Source organism: Balaenoptera physalus (assembly GCF_965194825.1).
Source record: "Balaenoptera physalus genome assembly, chromosome: 17".
Classification (NCBI taxonomy): Eukaryota; Metazoa; Chordata; class Mammalia; order Artiodactyla; family Balaenopteridae; genus Balaenoptera; species Balaenoptera physalus.
In genome coordinates, this window is record NC_138895.1 from 17,773,395 (window position 1) to 17,797,318 (window position 23,924).

Here is a 23,924-nt window from a genome sequence, read left to right on the forward strand (position 1 = left end):
TTTTGCAAGAAAAAAACATGCTTAGATCAGGGAGCAACTTTAACTCTTTACTGTCTTTTTTTTTTTTTTTAACATCTGTATTGGAGTATAATTGCTTTACAATGGTGTGTTAGTTTCTGCTTTATAACAAAGTGAATCAGCTATACGTATACATATATCCCCATATCCCCTCCTTTTTGCGTCTCCCTCCCACCCTCCCTATCCCACCCCTCTAGGTGGTCACAAAGCACCAAGCTGATCTCCCTGTGCTATGCGGCTGCTTCCCACTAGCTAGCTATTTTACATTTGGTAGTGTATATATGTCCATGCCACTCTCTCACTTTGTCCCAACTTACCCTTTCCCCTCCCCATGTCCTCAAGTCCATTCTCTACATCTGCGTCTTTATTCCTGTCCTGCCCCTAAGTTCTTCAGAACCATTTTTTTTTTTAGATTCCATATATAGGTGTTAGTAAACGGTATTTGTTTTTCTCTTTCTGACTTACTTCACTCTGTATGACAGATTCTAGGTCCATCCACCTCACTACAAATAACTCAATTTCGTTTCTTTTTATGGCTGCGTAATATTCCATTGTATATATGTGCCACATCTTCTTTATCCATTCATCTGTCGATGGACACATAGGTTGCTTCCATGTCCTGGCTATAGTAAATAGAGCTGCAGTGAACATTGTGTTACATGACTCTTTTTGAATTATGGTTTTCTCAGGGTATATGCCCAGTAGTGGGATTGCTGGGTCGTATGGTAGTTCTATTTTTAGTCTTTTAAGGAACCTCCATACTGTTCTCCATAGTGGCTGTATCAATTTATATTCCCACCATCAGTGCAAGAGGGTTCCATTTTCTCCACACCCTCTCCAAAGGATTAATCTCCAAAATATACAAGCAGCTCATGCAGCTCAATATCAAAAAACAAACAACCCAATCCAAAAATGGGCAGACGACCTAAATAGACATTTCTCCAAAGAAGATATGTAGATTGCCAACAAACACATGAAAGGATGCTCAACATCACTAATCATTAGAGAAATGCAAATCAAAACTACAGTGAGGTATCACCTCACACCGGTCAGAATGGCCATCATCAAAAAGTCCAACTCTTTACTTTCTGATATGCAATTAGCCATTTTTTTTTAATTATTCTTTTTTTAAATTTTTTTATTTTTATTTATTTATTTTTTTAATCAGTCATCAGTTTTATACACATCAGTGTATACATGTCAATCCCAATCGCCCAATTTTTTTTTACTGAAGTTGTTAGATTATTTTCCATAACTGCATTTTCTTTTAAATTAATTTATTTATTATTTATTTATTATTTATTTTTGGCTATGTTGGGTCTTCGTTTCTGTGCGAGGGCTTTCTCCAGTTGCGGCAAGCAGGGGTCACTCTTCATCGCAATGCGCAGGCCTCCCACTATGGTGGCCTCTCTTGTTGCGGAGCACAGGCTCCAGACGCGCAGGCTCAGTAGTTGTGGCTCACGGGCCCAGCCGCTGCACGGCATGTGGGATCTTCCCAGACCAGGGCTCGAACCCGTGTCCCCTGCATTGGCAGGCAGACTCTCAACCACTGTGCCACCAGGGAAGCCCCATAACTGCATTTTTAAAGTGTTAAGGCACAGACAGTGAACAGGAATGTTCCCACTTTGTAGAGCTAAACTGGCAGCACAAATGTGCTTTTCTCCAGAGCTTCACACTGTGCTCGTAGCCCTTTAGTAAAATGAAGCTTATCAGGAAAAGATTTGGAAACAAGGTGGGCAGTATATGAGGTTTCAAGATAGTTGTCACTGTATTTCTATAAGGCTCCCCCACTGGAACCTACTGTGATTTCTAGTGGCCTTGCAAAGTGACTACAGAATGGGACCTCCTGGGAATCTGGCTTTTATTGTGGCTTCTGCTCCTCCTGAGTGCGTATTGTCTTACACCGGTATGAGCTGCCCCTCTCCCTGGTATCTTTCCCTCAATAAATGCACCTCTCCAAAGGGAATAATGTTCTCTGTTTTCTTCACCCTTTATCTCACGTAAATTACTCTTGGCTTCAAGAATGGCGCTTTTAATCTTGTTTTCCTCCATCACAGATATAGGATTACACAAATGCTAAACAATTGTTCCTGCAAAATGTCCTCTTAGATGGGCCCTAAAACCTTTGGTTTTCATGATAATGCCTCCAATTTTTAAAGCATGAGTCTTCTAAGGAAAAAAAAAAGTCTGAGCATGAATCCAAGACATAAAAGTGTTTGGTCTTGGTCTTACCAGGTCTCTATAAGGAAGAAAGAGAGGGTAGAGTGGTTTGCTATGGTTATTGCCATCTTTTAGAGGAGGAAGCATCAAAAGGAGCTAATCTGAGATTGATCAAGGGATAGCAAACAAAGTTGAAAATGCTAGTGTGGGATATTATGCAGTGCTGTTTTCTTATAAGTTTTCAATGTTTTGATGCCTTTTTAAAATAACAGCTTTATTGAGATATAATTCACATCCCATACAATTTGCCCATTTAAAATGTACAATTGAGTGTTTTTAGTATTGTCAAAGAGCTGTGCATTCATCATCACAATCAATTTTAGAACATTTTCATTACCCGTAAAAGAAACTCTGTATCCCTTAGCCATCACCCTTCTATCTCTCCATCTCCCTTGCCAGCCCTAGGCAACCACTAATCTACTTTCTATCTCTATAGATTGGCCTATTCTGGGCATTTCATATAAATGAAATCATATGGATACAATACATAGTCTTTTGAGACTGGCCTCTTTCACATAGCATAATGATTTCAAGATCCAGTCATAATGTAGCATGTATCAGTATTTTATTTCTTTGAATTGCCAAATACTATTCCATTGTATGGATCTACCACATTTTATTTATGTATTCATCAACTAATGGACATTTGGGTTGTTTCCACCTTTTGGTTATTGAGAATAATGCTGCAATGAGCATTTATGTACAGGTTTTTCTGTACATACGTTTTCATTCCTCTGAAATATATACCTAGAAGTGAAATTGCTGGGTCATATGATAACTCCATGTTTAACCTTTCGAGGAACTGTCAGACTGTTTTCCAGTAAGGCTACACTATTTTACATTTCCAGTCACAGTATATGAGGATTCCAGTTTCTCCACGTCCTCACCAATACTTTTCTGTCTTTTTGATACTAGCCATCTTGGTGGATGTGAAGTGATATCTTGTGGTTTTGATTGGCATTTCCTTGATGGCTAATGAGGTTGAGCATCTTTTCATGTGCTTATTAGCTTATTAGCCATTTGTATTGATGCTCTTTTTAAATCTATTTCTCTGCTGGGTTTTAAAAGTAACACCACTTAAATGCCAGGTAATGACCAGAGTCCTTCAAATAAAGGATTGACTCTTGTTTGTATTTGCCTCTATAAAGCTGTCATTCCCTGTACCTGGAGAAGCAGTGTCCCATAGCAAGCAGGCCCTTTACTGGTGTCTGAGGAAATATGTTTTAAAAGAAGACATTGTTCCTACCCCTAAGGTATTAAGGAAATTAAAAGACAAAGTCCATTTCCTTGCCCTCTGCTTAATCCAAACTTAGTCACAAGAACAGATGAGTATCTTTCTCAAGTGCGTGATAAACCAATATGACTCTTGAAGGAAAGATTTCCTAATTATCTGGCAAATGGTCAAGTTCACACCAGCAAGACAATTAATTCACTTTTGCCCAAATGCAAATAGCTTAAATAATCAATGGGAAAGTATTTGAAGTTAGGGCTTGGAAATTACCAAAAAGAAAAAAAAAACACATATAGTTCCATTAAATTTGAATTTTGATGTCAGTAGTTGGTGAGATTACAAGGTTTAAGTGTTAGAAACCTGGAAAGGACCTAAGCTTCTCATTTCACAAATGGAAAAATGCAGACTTAGACACTGAGGCACTGACTCAGATCCGTACATGATACTGGAGGAGGTAGAACCAGAACACACGTGTCAGGTCCCCCTCGCCCTCATTCAGTATATTTTCCATAACACCAGACTGTTTCTCTAAGATCCCTTATCAATGACTTTAAATGTATATTAGGTAAAAAATGTTAAGGACCTGGCTTTGTGGAGATGAACTAAGAATCAAGTGTCCTGGAAGAGAGAAGCCATTTCCTGTATGACTCAAATTTGAGGAAATTGACTGGACTGAATGCATTCAGTTGTATAGAGCTGCCCCTCAGTGGTTCTCAAACTGCAGGTCTCAACTCAAATGGGGTCATGAAATCAGTGTGTGTTTGTGTGTGTGTGTGTTTGTGTGTACTGGCTTAAACAGTAAAAATAAAGTTCACTTCCTCCTGCACTGTTGATGGGAATGTGAATTGGTACAGCCACTATGGAAAACAGTATGGAGTCTCTTCAAAAAACTAAAAATAGAGTTACCATATGATCCAGCAATCCCACTCCTGGGCATATATCTGGAAAAAACTATAATTCGAAAAGATACATGCACCCCTATGTTCATTGCAGCACTATTCACAATAGCCAAGATATGGAAGCAACCTAAATGTCCATCTACAAATGAATGGATAAAGAAGATGTGGTATATATACACAATGGAATACTACTCGGTCATAAAAAAGAATGAAATAATGCCATTTGCAGCAACATGGATGCAACTAGAGATTATCATCCTAAATGAAGTCAGAAAGCGAAAGATAAATACTATATTTATATCACTTATATGTGGAATCTAAAGTATGACACAAATGAACTTATTTACAAAATAGAAACAGACTCATAGACGTAGAAAACAAACTTATGGTTACCAAAGGGGTATGGGGGAGGAGAGGGATAAATTAGGAGTTTGGGATTTGCAGATACAAACTACTATATATAAAATAAACAACAAGGTCTTACTGTATAGCACAGGGACCTATATTCAATATCTTGTAATAAACCATAATGGAAAAGAATATGAAAAATGTATATAACTGAATCCCTTTGCTGTACACCTGAAACTAACACAACATTGTAAATCAACTCTACTTCAATAAAAAATAAATTTAAAAAAATTTTTTAAAGTTCCCTTAAGCAGAGGCAGGGAAGGATGTAGCCACAAACATGCAGTGATCTTCAGGGTACCAAAAGGCCACTTACCACAGACATCTCTCTGCCAAAGTGTGAGAAATTTATCTCATTTCCTCCATCTGTAATTTGGATTAAGCTATTATTGACATAACAACAAACACTTATTGAGCATTTGCTATGTGTGAGTGCTTTACACCTAGTAACTCCTTCATCCTACGTTCAGCCTACGGGTACACAGGTGGCTACAAACTTGCTCAAGATCACACCACTGGTTAGTGGCAGAGGTGGGGTTTGACCCCAGATAGACTAGTTCCAAAGCCTGCCTTACCAACTACTGAACCATACTGCCTCCAGAACTGGTTAGGGAGCATTTACTATGTGACTATTGACATGAATTAACTGATTCAGTTTCTTATTCCAGGAATCTAGTGGGGCATCTCCTTTTTGATGCTACTTTATTGGGCACTGGCAGCTCTAAAACTTCTCTCTATATGGCTTTGGGAGTGGACATTTGGTTGGAGGATGGGACCCTCGAGAATACTTCTTGAAGCTATGCATAGAAAGAACACTGTTTTAAATCTAGTTCTATGTTTATTTGGGGAGGCTTCGCAAGTAGGCTGATGGAGATGGGGGTCATGCCATTGCTGGTGTCCAGGTCTAGAATATGGGGTGCCCGTGCAGAGCAGGTTGGGGAGGAGGGGCAGGAAATGGAGGACACAGCAGTGAAGAGTCCCTGGCAGCCCAGGTCAACCGGTAAGTATGAAAGAGACAAGAGGAAGAATGAGGGCCAGAAACAAATGTGGCCCCCTTCAAAACCAAACCTAGGGAATTCCCTGGCGGTCCAGGTGTTAGGACTCCGCGCTTCCACTGCTGAGGGCCCGGATTGAATCCCTGGTTGGGGAACTAAGATTTCCCCCCCAAACAAACAAACCCAGAAGCAAAGCTCACTGGGCATGCAGGGCCAGCCAGTTATAACCTGCTCTAGATTTGTCTTATTAGGGGAGAAATAATTAATTATATGGAAAGAGGTTTAACAGAGGCTGGAGTCCATGTTCGACTTTTAAGAAAAACCTACTACAATGCCAACATTTAGGGACTAAAACGAAAATCTGCTTGTGCAAACATCTGAGACAGTATTGTGTCCACTGAGCAGATGCAAGCTCTGCTTTCTTGCACAAGCATAATTCTGCTGCCAGAGTGAGTTGTCCCTGGAGCCACGTGGCCAAAGGCACACCGGCTAGAATTGTACCAGCAGAGTACAGACAAAATCTGCAAATAGAATTCCTTGTAGGCTCTGTTGTCATTCTGGTGTCCAGGCCAATACTCTCTTTTTTTGGAAGGACAAGAGGGGTGAGGTTGCTTAGCAGATCCCTTCTTTACCAAATCAGGGAAACAGCGTACTGTCCCTGCTACCAGCTTTATGAAGGGAAGGTGCCGAAAAGCTCAGGAGGGCTCCAGACTGGTTTTGTTCCCGACTTGATTGCGGCTGTTATCTCTAAGCGTTTGCTCGTGCCATCCTTCTTTCCAGAAGTGCCTTCCCTGCTTTAATCCAGCAGTAGGTGTCTATTGTTTCTTTTAAAACTTGGTTTAAAATGTCTTCCTTCTCCGAGAAGTCTTCTGTGATTATAATGTTCTCCCCACCCCATATCGTTGTGGGATCAGTCCACCCAGTACTTGGATAAAATTTTTATCACTATTTAAAAACACATTTATACAATAGAAAACAAACAATACTGAATGTGTTAGAAGATACTTGAAAATATGCGGTCTTTAAGAACATTCTAGAGAGTCCTTTGGAACTGGTTCCCACCTAACCAAAAGATTATGCATTCAGTTAGTAAAAGTTTGAAAGAATTTTTTATTTGTATCATCATATATCTTGCCTATTGTGGGTTCTTGTTGCATGTATTAATTGCTTGATCATCTTTCAGACTGTAATTACTGTTTTTTTTTTGTTGGTGGTCGTAAGCTTGTTTTGTTTTATTTGTTTAATCATTCTCAGGTAAGGTAACCAATGGCCAATATAAGAATTTTTATGTATCCTAACATATAGTTATTACTCTATGATATTAGTTTATCCATATTGCCTATAATTACACCCAGATTGTTGTCTTTTGTGTATGTGTGTGTATAGTATATTATAAACTACTCCAGATCAAGGACTCTGTCTTCTTATTTTTCAATAACATGAAAGTACCTCACAAATACATACAGATACGTACAAATACATACGACAGTTGCTCACAAATAAGTATGTTAGTAAGTGAATTGTCCAGTTTAGAAGAATCCACACATTGAACTCATCTCAGAAAGCTAGAAAGACACAGGAGGGTTTTTTCTTGATGTGCATTCATTTGTTCTCAAAATAGTACAATCCATAACGAGGAGAGTGACTTTTCTTCCTTTCCAGCTTAAGTGCTTGTCTTGTCTGAGCAGAGCCCGTTTATAAATGTTGAGTTCCTATGCATTGGCTGATGTCCCCAGTGGAAACAAATCAAAATGATCAAATTGACAAATTGTGATTTTTCTGTATATTTCTAACCTCAAAGCCATTATGTCATTGTTATAATGCAATTTGGGTAAAAATAAGAATTTGATCAGAGCCATGCAATTTAAAGCCAAGAAATGCATACTAGCTCCTCTTGCAGCCTTTCAGAGGTAGTGACAGCACCACTCCCCAGAGATGGGTCTTGAGAGATGAACGCTCACCAGAGGAGCCTGTTAGCTCACAAGCAAATGCATTGAGACTTGGCTTCTTAGAGCCAAGGTTGCCTTTGCATAGCAGAATGTGCGTGGGCGCTCTGTCTGGTTTTGACACTGACCCTTCCTATGTCAGGACTGGACTGGATTCTCCCTAACAAAGGGAAAATCCCGATTTGCTTGACCTGAAAAACAAAGCAAATCAAAGACTAATTCTCGAAAGTTCATTACAAAGTCTTATTAAAATAAGTGTTCTGCTTAAATCCTTCTGTTAATTAAGGTGACGTCCTAATGTCCCATGAATGCTCTGTAAAATGGGGATAGTTTATGTCTACTGTGGCCAAAGACTGTCTTTATCAGAGTTGTTACCAAGTTAAAATGCTTGGTTGGGATTTTATTTCATTGAGAAACGCTAGAAATTTGAAACTCAAAAAACTTTGTGAAATGGCCGCCATTTTTAATTTCTTCAAGTCTAGACACGAGCCGAATTGAATTTTTTCTTTAGTTAAACAAATCATTAGTTTTCAAGTATAAACAGAGATGTTAAAAAGAAATAAAAGTCATGAACTTGCCAGTATTTTTGCCAGCTGTGGCCATTAGTTAAAAGTGGCTTTTAACTGTACAATTTCTTTCTTAATATATTTACAAGAAACCGAAGACCTTTAAAATTTTTAATTGCTGTTAAATGTTTAAAACATGAAATTTTCTAAAATGTTGACATTAAAGAGACTTTATGATTTTTAAGATGCTCTTTTTTTTTTTTTTTTTTAAATTTTTGGCTGTGTTGGGTCTCCATTTCTGTGCGAGGGCTTTCTCTAGTTGCGGCAAGTGGGGGCCACTCTTCATCGCGGTGCGCGGGCCTCTTACTGTCGCAGCCTCTCCTGCTGCCGAGCACAGGCTCCAGACGTGCAGGCTCAGCAGTTGTGGGTCACGGGCCCAGTTGCTCCGCGGCATGTGGGATCTTCCCAGACCAGGGCTCGAACCCGTGTCCCCTGCATTGGCCGGCGGATTCTCAACCACTGCGCCACCGGGGAAGCCCCTAAGATGCTCTTTTTATTGAGAATCTTTTCCTTTTCTAATTCTAGGCCACTAAATTTAACACTAAAGTTATAAAAGAGCAGTTTCCACAGTTTTCTCATCTATAAAAAGGGGATTCCATAATAGCTGGTACTCAGTAAGTGAAAGATGTTATATTTATTATTATTATAATTAATCAAATCACCATTCTTTTTTAGTGGGGTATAGTTGATTTACAACATTATATAAGTTTCAAGTGTACAGAACAGTGATTCACAATTTTTAAAGGTTATACTCCATTCATAGTTATTGTAAAAGTTGGCTATATTCCCTATGTTGTACAATATATCCTTGTAGCTTATTTGTTTTATACATAGTAGTTTGTACCTCTTAATCACCTACCCCTATCTTACCCCTGCCCCCTCCCCTCTCCCCATAGGTAACCACTAGTTTGTTCTCTCTATCTGTGAGTTTGTTTCTTTTTTGTTATATTCACTGGTTTGTTTCATTCTTTAGATTCCACATTTAGGTGATATCATACAGTATTTGTCTTTGTCTATTCCACTAAGCATAATACCCTCCAAGTCCATCCATGTTCTTGCAAATGGCAAAATTTCATTCTTTTTTATGGCAGATCACCATCCCTGCTTACTTTCTCTCCAGTTTGTGAGATTGTATTATATTCTGCAGAGTTAAATTTTTATCTCTGAAACCCACACAAACGATCTCTTATTATGTGCTCATGGTGGTTCTAGTAGCTTTACATATAACTGTGGTATCTTCCCAATAACCCACAAAGGTCAGTATATAAGCCTCACTTATCCTAAGAGAGAATGAAGGTTCAGAGAGATTAAGCCACCCACCCAGAGTCACAAGATAGTGTTTTTTGCACTCTTCCAAATATCTTTTTTTAAAATTGCAGCATTTATTCTCAGCATTATTGCAGCATTATTCTCTCAAAAAAGAAAAAAAAAAAAAACATACAGTAACTCAAATTAAGCCAATTCAGTGTTGCCTGGTAGGGAAGATATGATTTAATTAACAAATTCTAATGGTTTATGAGCAGCATGTCATTTGTTTCTATGTAAGCAGCACTCCTGCAGGGCTTGTCAGTGCTGAAAACAATTTGTCCTTTAAGTATTTTAAACATTCCCTCTGCAGTCTGGTTTGCACTATTAGTTTTACAATATTAAGAAAGTGTTTTACCAAGCAAAAATAAGCCATCCCAGCTTGGTCCTGTCAAAATGAGACTAAATTCTGAATTAGTGGAATTTTTATCGGGTTGTTACATATTTTAATGGATTTCACAATTCATGTCAGATTATTATGCAAAAACCCAAGTCAGTTAATGCATCCAAAAAAAAGTCAGGCTTTGTATCAGCTTCCCTCTGAGCGTAGCATCCTTTAAGCTGTCATCCCACCTGGGCACTCACCATCATGTCATCATTAGTGGTCCATGTTCTAAGAGTTGGGATTCTAAGCTTCTGGGATTAGCAGATGCGAACTATTATATATGGGATGGATAAACAAAAAGGTCCTACTGTACAGCACAGGGAACTATATTCAATATCCTGTGGTAAACTATTATGGAAAAGAATATATATATGTGTAACTGAGTCACTTTGCAATACAGCAGCAATTAAACGCATCGTAAATCAACTATACTTAATAAAATGTAAAAATGTATATTCTAAGAGTTGGCATTTTACGCAGAGGACATTTCATTCACTGGAGGGGTAAAGGTCCCCTACATGGACCCCCCAGCCTCTGAGATGGTGACAGAGCCCACATGGCAGCCTGTCAACTTGTGAAAGTGTGACCAACTGTGGTGAGTGTACAAAAAGCACATAACCGTTTTTTGCACGCTCAATCCAGGTGGAAAAGTAAGGAAAAATCACTGTTTTCTAAAACCCAATTCCATCCTGCCTCCCAATCGCCTCAACTGATCCCTGATCCTGGTTCAAATCAACTGTAGCTCCTGTGCAGAAACGCAGGGTGATGGATAAGATTATGGGAATCAGAACCTAAATAATACAGAAGTCACTAAACGGATTGGTTCTCTTCATCAGGTTGAAGAGTACAGTGTCTACCCACTATCCACCCAGAGGACCAGTGTCTGCCCTCTCATGCTGCTTATCAAGAAAAACATGTGCTAAGTAGATCTATGAAAATATGAAACTGGTATTTTATCGTGAAGTCCGTCTTTTATATCTTGAAAGTGGGCTATTTATTCTGAAAATATATCTTCTCTTTCTCTCCCCTGGTTCATTAAAAAAAAAAAAAAAAAACAGAAACAAAAACAAAAGCAAAAACCCTGTGTGAGTTCCTTTAGTAACCACCTTCTGCCTGCTGTCGAGGAGGTATGAATAATTTATGGCGCTTCCATTAGGGTCAACCTGAGTGTCTATTACCTACAGCGTGCCCGTGTCGGAGGAGCGTAAGCATCGAGCTAATGATCCAAGATAGAGATAGGGAAGGTTTCTGTTGCTTTCAGTGAATGCAGATGTGTCCTGATGTGTAATTTACCAATACAGATATGGAAATTAACCGAAGGACAGAAGGTAACTGGAATAGTATTCTATGTATAGTACGTGGTGTGGAGCCACTCCCAGCGCTTCCTCTCCTCTCATTGCCCGGCTTGATTACCCATCTGATGTTTCTTTACGAGCATTTGGAAAGGAATGGGAATTGCTGCTGGCCAGGTTCTCTTAGAGCAGCCCTGCTTAATTAAGTCTCTCGGAAGGGATTCTGTTTGGTTTAATGAAATGGGTGTGAGAAGGAATCAGAACCAGCGTTAAATACTTACGAAATGTGTGTGTCCTGCTGACACATTTTGACACATTTTCAAATCAGAATCTCTAATAAATAAGCTCATCAGCTCCCCAAACCTCCGACCTGGCCGAGTTCTCCTCCCACGTGGCCCACCCTTGCCTTCTCTTCTCCACCCGTGGCCACTCTCCTGGCAAAGGCCTTCAGAGTCTCTTCCCAGAATTATTACAGCCAGCCCTTGGCTGACCTCTGAGGCCCACTCACTTCATCTTGCTATTGGCAGAGTTAGAGCCGTACAGCTATCTCAGCTTGTGTCCCCTCCACTCAGGAATCTGTGAGGGCCCCTCACCATTCCTGCCCTCATTCCCCATCTCTGCAGCCAACAGTTGCCCACTGCTTGGCCCCCAAAGGCTAGGGACTCTATCCCCTTCGCCAGGCATCAGATAACCCCCTGCTCGCTATAGGAATACTCTGCTCCGAGGCATCCAGTTCCCAGGCCAGGGCTTCGGCTTCCTTTCTACTCTGCCTGATTCTTCTCAACCCTCTCAGAAAGACTGGCGTTCTCCCTTCAACTTCAAGGGCGTATTTTATTGCATAGATTTTGTGAGAAAATGTATGTTGAGTGCCTATAGCATAGTGCTTAGCACTCACTAAATTAATAATATAAATAAGTATAATTAAGTATAATTATAATAATTAAGTATAATAATAATAAATATATAATTAATTATATATTATAATTATATATGTATATATTTGTATAATTATATATAATATATAATTATATATAATTATATATTTGTATAATTATATATTACAATTATATATTATAATTATTAATTATATATTATAATTATACTTATAATTAAGTATACTTATAATTATTATTATAATTATTAATTATAATTATTATCATATTAATTTTTATTATTAGGTATTATATAATAATTATAATTAAGTATAATAAATGTGCTAATTAATAATAATGATCATGATGATTATTATTATTATTGTTATGTAATCCCTTAGAATAGTCCTTGGCATGTAATAATTGCTTAATAAATGTTAGTCTTCTCCCCTCTTTAAGTTGCTTACATTATTTATATATATATATATATATATTTTTTTTTTTTTTTTTTTTTTGGCCGCCCACTGCACGGCATGCGGGATCTTAGTTCCCTGACCAGGGATCAAACCCGTGCCTCCTGCAGTGGAAGCACGGATTCTTAACCATTGGACGGCGAGGGAAGTCCCTATTTACATTATTTATAAGCAACTCCCCAAACTATAAATGGTTTTCCTTCTTAAAAGCTTTTGACACTCAGAGTTAACAACATACTAAACTCTTTTATGCATTTGTGTGGAATCCTCGTCTTCCTGCTCTTCAGCTCACTGCCTCCGATTTATCCCCTGGTCTCCTCTGAAGTGTCACCTCCTCAGCAAAACCGTCTGTGACCACCCTTCATAACCCTCTTCCAACCCTCCTGTCTTCTCTAACTTCACTTCGTCCCGTTTCTTTATGGTGCTCAACTTGTAATGTTTGTTTGTAAGTTTGTGTGTTACCATCTTCCTCTCAGCCTATACGATCATGTCCATGAAGGCAGGGGCCATGATGTTTTATTCACCACCAGATCTTCCGCTCCTGGCACAAAACCTGTCCCATTGTGGTCACTCAATAAATATTGATTCAATTAATTGTCAATTTCAACCGAAACCAAATTGGCAGAATTTACATTTACCTTCAGATGGTGAAAATGGGGACTGCCAAGAGTGGTCAGTAATGGAAAAAGCCAACAAATAAGTCTGAGTATGTTGAGCATTATGACTTAAAAAAAAAAAAAATTCTCATTGTGAAACTTGTACCGTGTTGCTCCTGGAATACGTTCCCATTGCTCTTCCCATGCATGGCTTGACAAGCCATCATTCTCAGGTTCAGGTACAACCAAGAGCGTTCTACTGGAAAACAGAACCATCATCTGATCCAAGCATTGAAGGGCTCCACGTTCAGTAGAGTCTCCTGTAAGAAATCTCAGTGAAGCCATGCTTCAAAGATGGGAAACTTACCTTTAAGTATGTTTGCACAGATTTATTTCTACTTCAATTTCAATTACCCAGTTTAAATTTCTACTGAACACCATTGCATATCAAGCGCTATATAGCCATACACAAATCACATTTTCCAGGCCAGAGGTACTTGACTTGGAGAGTTAAAAAGCTTAAAAGGAAGACTCATAATGTTCTTATCATTACAGTCGCTCTGTCTGAGCACATTTCACACAGAACAAGCCTCTTTGGAATATACCTTTGTCCAGATAACACTCTTGGACCTCTCAGGATCCACTTGCAGGGACATTCAGAGAAGTAGGTGTGTTTCCTAAGCAAGCATAACTGCCTCTATGATACCCTCTACTCTATGAATTATTTTGTAAAAGAAAAGCAAAATTCTCATCTCACTTATTTTTTAATGATTTAAAGAAGGTAGGAAAGTATTGTTTTTTTATAAGGGTGGGAATCCCAATTAAATCAATTGTAGGCTTTGAAATTGACTCTGGTCAAGTGTCATCTTCTTGACCCCCACTGTATGCTTGGTGCCTTTTTCTGTGCTCTCATCACTTCCTCCATGTACCTGCATTGCACACTCTCACAAAAGATGTGCTCCTTGAGGATAAATACTCTTTCTGCTCTGAATTCCAAGGAATTTCTATATCCCAAACTATGTCCAGCACCCTGCCTGGCACAGAGTAAGAGCTTACAAACTAATAATGAACGAATGAATGAATGAATTAGTCCGTGAGTTGGAGATCTGTTAATCAATTGCTCACGCATTTATAAGCCTCTTCATTTTCCTCTATTTTAGAAATCATTCTATCTACACAAGTAATACCTGATGAATCTATCACTGTATACCATATTGTGAAGCATATGGCTTAATATGAGATGTCAGGTAACTCCAGATGTGAATATTTACTCAGTTTATAGGAAACCATTCTTACCTTTGTTCTGGGCAGTAAGTACTTTGTGAGCCATTCTTTAAGCTTCTGGCCACGGATTTTCTTCTTGATAATAAATAATGGCTCTCGTTTCAACTTAAATGAGTCAAATGAGTCTGTGATCTAAAAAGAGAGCTTTATAAAAAGCAGCCCACGGTATTATAGACCACATTTCTCATGAACATAACTACTGAGCTGGGATACATTTTTTGCTCCTGCTTGTTAGGGTTTCAAAAAGGCGAACCCAATAAATCCACTCACATTTAAAGTGAGCTGTTAGCCTGCAATAGACACGGTGTACCCTGAACCATCCATCCAGTGACAAAATTCCCGTTTCAATGCCTCTTTCTCTTTTGTGTCAAATGAAGAGGACATCACTACTGTTGTTTTCTAGACTGGAGCAGGGGTACAGTGGGCATTAGCTCTGGGTATATTCCAACATTACTTGGCTGTTATCTTCTTTCCATCTTTTGTCTCACAAGGATGCCAAAAGGATTCACAGGAAAAAGTCTGTCCAGTTCTTTGAAATGGATAACATGAACATGGCAGATATCCACGTCATTGATCAATGAAATAATAATCTACAGTCTACTTGGTTTGGGGTTTATTCTAGTGTTTTCAGTTTAATTATTGCACATTCATGTTTTCCAGTTCTAATAAGGACGTTGTTATTAAAAGAGACCCTTTGAAGCTTAACTGTCTATTTTAAGGGAACATTAAAAAAAATACTACCTTAGTTGCTTGAGTTACCGCCCAGACGGGAAGATGTAAAATGCATTGTTGAATTGATCTGGTGAGAAAAGTAAAAGTCCTCAAAATAGAGCTGGTGGAGTATTAGGAGAAGAACGTGTTTGTACCAGAGGTGCACATCCGTGTCCCTGGAAGGCTGCATCCACGCCCTGGAAGATGGAAGTGGGGTTCTTCCCTGTATCCCAATATCACACCACCCATCACCAACCAAACCACTCTTCAGTGGGATAGTGTGCCTTTCTTCCTCCAAAGTCCTCATTTATCAAAGTCAGAACTAAGCAGGTGCCAAGAATTGGGAGGTTGGGAGGGATGTAGTACAGGGTAGAAGAAATTGCTCACCCAAGAAAGTGACCCTCCAGCCCAAGCCAGCATCACTGCCATTGCGAGGAAAAGCATCCCACTCAGGAAGCAGCGGGAGGTGAGAACTGGGGTGTGGTTCAGTGGTCCCCCCCTGTGCGTGATGACAGCAGCGGGTTTAACCGGCCTTAAGAGGCAGGGAGCAGTGGATCTGTGCCTCCAAGCCGCCAAGGGGAGTTGGAGGGAGAAAATCAGACAGCAGGAAAACTCACAGACTCTCTTGGAGGGTTGATCTACATCAGGAAGGGGACATGGTCATAGGGCTGCATTCTGAGGGCCCCTTGCTCCATTAAAAACATTTTTTAAATTATATTTTATGACTGCATTAGAATATAATCCAAGCTTGGGACTTCCCTGGTGGTGCAGTGGTTAAGACTTCACACTTACACTGCAGGGGGCGTGGGTTCGATCCCTGGTCCCGGAAATAAGATCCCACACGCTGCATGGCGTGACCAAAATAAATAAATAAAATTGAATCTAAAAAAATCCAGGCTCAATCATTATTATATATTAGTTGTGAAATTCATGTCTTCTTCTGATTTGAAGTGAATTTAAAATGAAAACATTGGGAATTCCCTGGCGGTCCAGTGGTTAGGACTTGGCGCTTTCACTGCTGTGGGGCCAGGTTCAATCCCTGGTCAGGGAACTAAGATCTTACAAGCTGGGTGGCATGGCCAAAAAAAAAAAAAGAAAACATTTAGTGGGTCCCTAAAAGTATCATGGTCCTGGGCACGGTGGGCACTGTGTCTAAAGGACAAGGCGGCCAAGTCAGGGAGAACTTGAACCTTCCTCATACTATATTCTCTCTGAAGGAAACAAGGTGGGACAGAATGGGAAAGTGTAGGGTAATGGCTCAAGTATCACTTCTTCCTCCTGTAAGCTGCATGACCTTGTGCAAATTAATTTTTCTGAGTCTTGGCTTCCTCATAAATTGTAATTATGAGGATTTAAAGGAGACATATACAACATACTTTGCCTACTGCCTGTTTTAAACCACTAAGTAAATGGTAGCTATTAATAGTGACAGCAAGTGTGTGATATATAGGAAAGCACTTAAACAGAGTCAAAATGGGTAGCTTCTAGTTCTTTTTTTTTTTTTTTTAACACATTAGCTGTGTGACCTTAAGCCAGGCACTTAACCTTTCTGAGTCTTAGTTTCATCATCTGTAATAATATCCACCCTGCCAACCTCACAGGATTGCTGAAAGAACAAATAAGATAATGGATGTAGAAGCATGTTTATTAGAGTTAAAAGCATTACATACAGGAATTATGGTTATTACCAAAGAAGTAGAAAATTATGGAGAGGGAAGTGCCCAGTGCCTGGCACACAAAAACTATTCAGTAGATGTTTATTAAATGAATGCCTCACAAAGCTTTCAACATTCGAAACACTAAAATCTCCACTGCTGTACTTAATGGTGAAAAGCATTGCAAAGGCAGCTCAAGACAAAAATAACGCATACTTTATATGAGGAGATTGTAACTAATAACCCTTAACTATAACTTTCACCAACATGGAAGATTGCAGGCTTCTGGAAGGTACACATTACTTGTATTTTTGTATCTTCCACATTTCCCATCCCAGGGTTGATACAAGATAGGCACTCAGCACATGCTTGAAAATTGAATTGAATTGAATTTACCCAATAGGGCTTGCTCTTATAGCCAATCTTAATCTCTCTTCACACTGAAATATTCTCAATTCCATTCTTTCCCCCAAGTTCTTCCTTTGCAATTTGTGTAAGACTCTCAAATTAAGGACTTTCAATACGTATTGCTTGAATGAATAAATTAATGTTTCCCACTGTAATTTTATTTTAAATTTGTGTTGCTAACCACACAACCAACGGATGCTTGAGAAAATATACTTTTTTATTATGGGAGATGATACAATAGAATAGTTTAAATTCATATGGTATCTTAATCAAATCAGACTTCAGAATTCCACTCCTGATTCTTGGATAGATGAATCACCATACAAGCCCATTGTACCTTGGAGAAGAACCATGACCAAATCTAGGAGTTTCTCAGGGATGGGACCAGTCCCGCATGCTCTTTTCCCAGCTTTGGAGAATGGCCCTTCAGTGTTCAAAAACAATGTGCTAAAGCGTAAAGATTTCTCATGCCAGCTTGTCAGCACCATACAGCCTATTGAATCTTTGAAGCTGTGACCACTTGCCTGTTACGAGAGAGTGTCTTTAGAGAATTAGTGTGTGGTGCATTTTGTGAAAATTGCTCCTTTTGGCAGCATCTGAGAATAAATTGACATCTCAGTGGTGCAGCTGTGATGATAATTGACTGAAGTTCTCAGCAGAAAGGGCACTGACCATCTTTCTCCAGCCAATAGCTCTGTCAGAAAATCCCCATTCCAAACACCTCCGCGTCAGCCTTTAAAAGGTAGATCTCTGTCACTGGCTTTCTTTGATGTGCATCTTTTACAGTTTTATCCTTTCCTCCATCAGTTCTAATGTGGTGTGGTTGCTGGGATTGCCCCTAGATAGGTGTTTGGATGTTAATCAGCTTTCATTCGGGGGGAAAAAAATTGAAAGGAAGCCTTCCGATTTCATTTATAATTTGTGGGAGGTTTCTGTGACTCTTGTCTGTCCTGAAAATGATGGACGGTCACTTGTAAATTATCTTGAGTGGTACATAATAGTTCATGACAGCAAGATATTCTGCCAGGAACAGAGAACAGCTTTTCAAAACAGAAACGTTTACCTTCCCATGAAAAAAATAGCATAAAGTAGAAATGGGGTCTTCATGCTGGGCCTAACCTTATCTCATTAGCATAAAGCAATTCAACTATTAAGGTGAAAAGAAAGTCCTGGCACAGAATCTTCTGAAATATGCAAGGGGGTTAGCTTACCTGCTGACCACAACTTTTACATTTCTCTGCGTGGGCCAGCTCTGTCGAGCATCTTTTTGAAGGGTCACATCTCCTCCACATATAGACTGTGTCTGCACATTATTTTTGAATGCCCAGCGCCTCCCCAGGCCCATAGCAGGAGCTCAGTAAGTGTTCTTTGGCTGAGTGAATCACATAGGCTCAGCTGTGTGCCCTGAATTGGCAACCCCACACTTGGCCCAACACAAGGTCAAGTTCTACCCTCTTCCTAGACACCCCCCCAGCCACGTCCATGTCCCACCAGGCCCCAAGAGGGGTCTCAGGGATGACTTTTATCTTCAAAACTCTCATTCATTTAAATCCACACTTGAAAGGGATCAGAATGGCCAGCACTTCGGTGTAGACGTTTCCTCTTCCCCGACAGACCGGGGAACAGGACACCAGGCAGCTTCATTTATTCGTGACTGCCAGACACAAATGCAAGGGACCATCCCCCGCCCACCCGCCCCCATGTAGCAGAGCCAATAAAAAGGCACTAGTTTTAGAGTCAATGTGACTTTGAAACCTGGCTCTGACATAGGCCATGCAGCTTTTGATTTAATAAACAAGAAACAACCTTGCTCAATTTTGTTTTCTCGTAATTGGGATACTAAATACAAGTGCCCCCAGCTCTACCCCTGGGATTAGGTGAGATACACGAAAGAGCCTGGTGCAGAGAAGCTTCTCAGCGAGTGTTGGTGGCTCTCCCCAAGGGCCTCTGGCAGGGTCAAGCCCACCAACAATCGAACAGGAGCCTATGATCGTCAGTGATGAGTGCATGGCAAAGAGAAGAAGGCATAATCGGTGCTCAGTGTTTGTGTGACAGCCACGGAGAGGGGGACCGTGATGCAGGTCCATGATCCTACACTGCATAGTGGGGATGCCCTCCCACAAGAGCCTTTCCATTTAGCACAGAGGGAAATCCATGTCTTCCTCTGTAGGTCACTCTGGCGATAGTGCTAGGGATGCAGTCCGAGGTACCCACCCAGGTGGTACATCTTAGCTGAGTTCCCTTACATCCCCTCCTTCGCTCACCTAATCCACCACAACCTCCAAGCAAACACACAACTGAGGCCAAGAGCCTCTTCTCCTACAGATTCAAACTTCTCCCCTAGAATAGCATTTCCAGAAACTCCTGTTTTCTGATAGCAGATAACGCGTTGCTTCCAGTTTTGACAGATTTGGTATTCCGTGCAGTATACCTAGTGATGTAGCCTTTTCCTTATTTCCAGAAGAAGCATCAATAGGCAAGTGGGGACTGGCCTACTCATGCTCATTCATATCTTCAATTTAAAATAAATTAGGGTTATTTGCTCTTTTCTCTGGTGGAGATTGTCTTTAACTTTTTTCCCCTTGGTTTCTGTAGTTTGTGTAATTCTCATTAAAAAATATATATAGGGGGCTTCCCTGGTGGCGCAGTGGTTGAGAATCTGCCTGCCAATGCAGGGGACACGGGTTCGAGCCCTGGTCTGGGAAGATCCCACATGCCGCGGAGCAACTAGGCCCGTGAGCCACAATTGCTGAGCCTGCGCGTCTGGAGCTTGTGCTCCGCAACAAGAGAGGCCACGATAGTGAGAGGCCCGCGCACTGCGATGAGGAGTGGCCCCCGCTTGCTGCAACTAGAGAAAGCCCTAGCACAGAAACGAAGACCCAACACAGCCAAAAATAAATAAATAAATAAACCCAATGTTTAAAAAAATAAAAAATGAAGCTGAAGGCTCCATGCTGTTGCAGCCACTGATGAACACAGACGTGCCAAAGGCTCAGCCTGTCTGAGGTGGTCCTGAGCAGAACTTGCCCACTGGGACAGCCAGATGGACAGTCAGCGGGTCCAGTTTCCACCCAGGTCTGTGTCTAGGGCTTCTCCCCACCCACTGCGCGTGAATAGCAGGCAGGGCCAGCTTTGGGAGGGCAACCGAGCCCCCTGCCCATCAAAAGGTTGTCATCTCCAACATGGAATGTATGGACGCAGAGACCTAGAGGAAGAAAGTTGTTCAGAGGCAGAGCCACGACAGGACCAGCCGAGCAGATGAAATGTTTACATCGTGGACGAGGCTCTTATTCGGCTTCTGGAACCAAACAACATCTGTCGCAGTCCTTCGGGGCCCAGAGGCCCTCATCACCTCCATGTCAGAAACAGGAGGGGGCAGGCCCGACTGTGACACCATCTGTGTGCCAGGGACTCGGGCCAAAAGGCCTGGCACACGTGGGCTTCATTTTACTCCATCCAGTCTGCAGCGAGGAAATGTCTTGGAACGGATAAGCAGAATTTTCCTCCTCTCTCTCACTTACGTAACCTGCCACAAGCCCCAAGCAAACACACCACTGATAATGTGCAGCTTTCCTGAGTCCACGGAACTTCTTTCTACGGAGACCCTCTGACCTGAAGCTCACCTCCTCCAGAGCTGCCCTCTGAGAACAGTGACGGATGGCACTGCTGTTTTCCACAGAGGAACCCGCCTGTCCTCCTTGGGCCCTTGCCGTGTCATCAGCCACAGCCCAGCTAGAGACCTTCCCCAGCAAGGCTCGGATGACAGATAATCATCCTGGGCAGGGGGAGGACCGGCACATCTTCCGAGTGAAAACCTCGAAGCTGCATCTTCTCCCTCCTATCCGCCCCCGCTTGGCCTTGACCCTCCCTTGCTGCTCAAAGTGTAGCCCATGGGCAAGCAGCATCTGCATCACCTGGGGGCTTCGTAGCTCTGCAGCGTCTCAGACCCACCCACACACCCACACACACACACGCACGGAATCAGCATCTGCATGTCAACAAGATCCCCGGACGATTCCTATGCACAGTCACATCCAAGAAGCCCCACTCCGGGTCTTCTGTTCAGGATCGGATGTGTGATTATTTTCTATTAGCTTCAAGTGAAAGGAAATGTCTGCTTCTTCCAAATCTTAGAAGAAAAAATAATGAAGACCCTGAAACATCTGTAGACTGAAAAGCACCACTACACAGAAGTTAGTTGTTAACACTCGCAGTTATTAGGCAGAGCTCTGGCTACCTGTGCCCTGCCCACGGCTCAGAGAGGTTCTGGAGAAAAGAGCCTATGTTTGTTACGTAGAAGCACCCAGACCATGGAGTGGAACGTTTCCTGTGAGGCCCTGGCCCTCACTTCTTCCTTCTGCTGCATCCAGAAAAGAGCCAGTGAAAACCACTTGGTACTTCCCTGTCACTCAAAGACCATTAATTTTTTACAAGATGAAAAGAAGTACTTTTTCCAAAAATAAAACCCAGAGTTATCATTTCAGTAAGCTGGGGAAGTATACATTCCTTTTTATAGCTGCAAATGAGAGCAGTTCCATAACAATTCTAAATTTCTTCTTCTAGTTTTTTTTTTTTTAAGTACATAGCGTTGTATTTTACTTTTTATTTATTTTTTTAAATTTATTTATTTATTTATTTATTTTTGGCTATGTTGGGTCTTCGTTTCTGTGCGAGGGCTTTCTCTAGTTGCGGCGAGCGGAGGCCACTCTTCATCGCGGTGCGCGGGCCTCTCACTGTCGCGGCCTGTCGTTGCGGAGCACAGGCTCCAGACGCGCAGGCTCAGTACTTGTGGCTCACGGGCCTAGTTGCTCCGTGGCATGTGGGATCGTCCCAGACCAGGGCTCGAACCCGTGTCCCCTGCATTGGCAGGCGGATTCTTAACCACTGTGCCACCAGGGAAGCCCTAAATTTCTTCTTCTGATGCTACAGTCTTCTCTCCTTAGCAGGAAAGGAAAAAAAAAAAAAAAAAAATAGGAAAGCACTGAGGTGTCCTTTAGACACTCAGGCACACCTGTGCCCGACAGCGCTCTCATCAAATTCCTCCGCGGCGGGGACGATTTCTCCCATGTAACCGTGCAGCACTGCCTTTACCTCTCTAGTCCTCGGTTTCCCCTTTTGCACTAAGCTGTTATAAAAGCTCAGATGCCTTCAGGGGCCATCCATGGAATGAAAGTGAGTGAGGGGGTGAGGAGGGAGTTGCAGCAAAGGGAGAAGGTAACATGAGGACATGGGTCAACGCTGGGTGACCATCCCCGCTCACTCCATGATCCTGTTTGGACTTCCCAAACCTGACACGGCACATCTTTGTTTTCATTTTAACCGTACCAATTCTGCCGAGAATTGTGTGTGTGCGTGTGTGTGTGCATGTGTTCATCAGCGCCGTGCACTCGGAGTTCCTCTGCCACAGGTGGCGGTAAGGAGACGCCGTCATTGATCCCAGGAGCTAGCGCTTTCTCTGGATTCCAAACAAGATGGTCTGCTAGCAGAGATTCCAGAGGAGCAACTTGTTTACGTTTTGTTGTTGCCGTTGTTGTTGTTGTTGTTTTGTCCTACACAGCATTTTAAGAAATGTTTTAATTACTTGGAACATTTAAAAATCAGGAAATTTCACATCTTTAAAAAAAAAAATCCATATTTCTGGCTTCCTTTGAATTGGAAAATCTGAAGACACCCTCGTTTCCCTGTGGCAGCAATCAGCTAAATATATAGCCGCATCCCACCCTCTCCACTCCCCACCATCCCCTCCACTCCCCAGAGTCTCCCGCTGCCCAGGCCTCACTCCTGATTATGACTCGCCTGCGCCCAGAAGGCATTTCCGTTTCCAGCCCCTTTTTGCAGCCTGATGCGAAGCTGGGTTCCTAGTCTCAGGGCTGGTGTGTGAGAGGCAGATGGCTGAGAACATGCCTGGTGGGAGGGTCCACTTGATTTGGTTTACAAAGCACTAAAAATGTTTCTTTATCTCAGAACATCAGATGAAAAAAAAAAAAAAAGAAGGAATGCACTGAGAAGAAAATTAAACCACTGTGTGGTGAAACGCCATAGCGATTAAACGGGGTGCCAGCCACCAACGAGCACCTAACGGCAGTTTAACTAGCAGGTTCCTCTTGCTGTCAGCCTTCTTTTGGGCCTCTCCCTGGCTCCAGCCTCCCCTCAGGAACTTTCTGCGGTCCGTGCTGTGTACCATCTAGGGGCAGACCCTTTACGTCCTCACGGATCCGGTTGCAAGGATGCTCTCAGCCTCTCAGTTTACTCACTTGCCCCTTGTTGCCGCCTTGCACTTTAATTATCTAAAAGCAACTCATTGATTGCTGTTCCTTTGTTTTAATTTTTACTATTAATTATTTCAGATCTGTAGAAAAGAACCAAGGACAGCATAACTTACCTGCTTTCCCAACTTTTTTTTTGAAACCTACACATTGCTACCCGGCTCCAGATTGTTTTTTCCTAAGGAATGAAATGGTACAGGTATCCCACTCTGATCACTTTCTCTTCTCTCAGTTCCCAGAGGTTACCCGCAGCCTAAATTATCTTTCTCTCACATTATTTAAAATAACATTGTTTAGATTTAACCATCAGATACAGGTTCCTTTTTAAGTGCTATGTAGCGTTCCACTGGAAGATACGGTATGATTGATTTTAATCTCTTCTTTTCTTGATGGA

At 41.4% G+C, this 23,924-nt stretch overlaps 1 protein-coding gene across 2 annotated transcripts in view; it reads left to right on the plus strand.

Moving 5' to 3' along the window:
- The window catches only part of KCNB2 (potassium voltage-gated channel subfamily B member 2), a 404,375-nt gene that overhangs the window by 313,632 nt on the left and 66,819 nt on the right, over positions 1-23,924 (plus strand). The window lies entirely within an intron of this gene.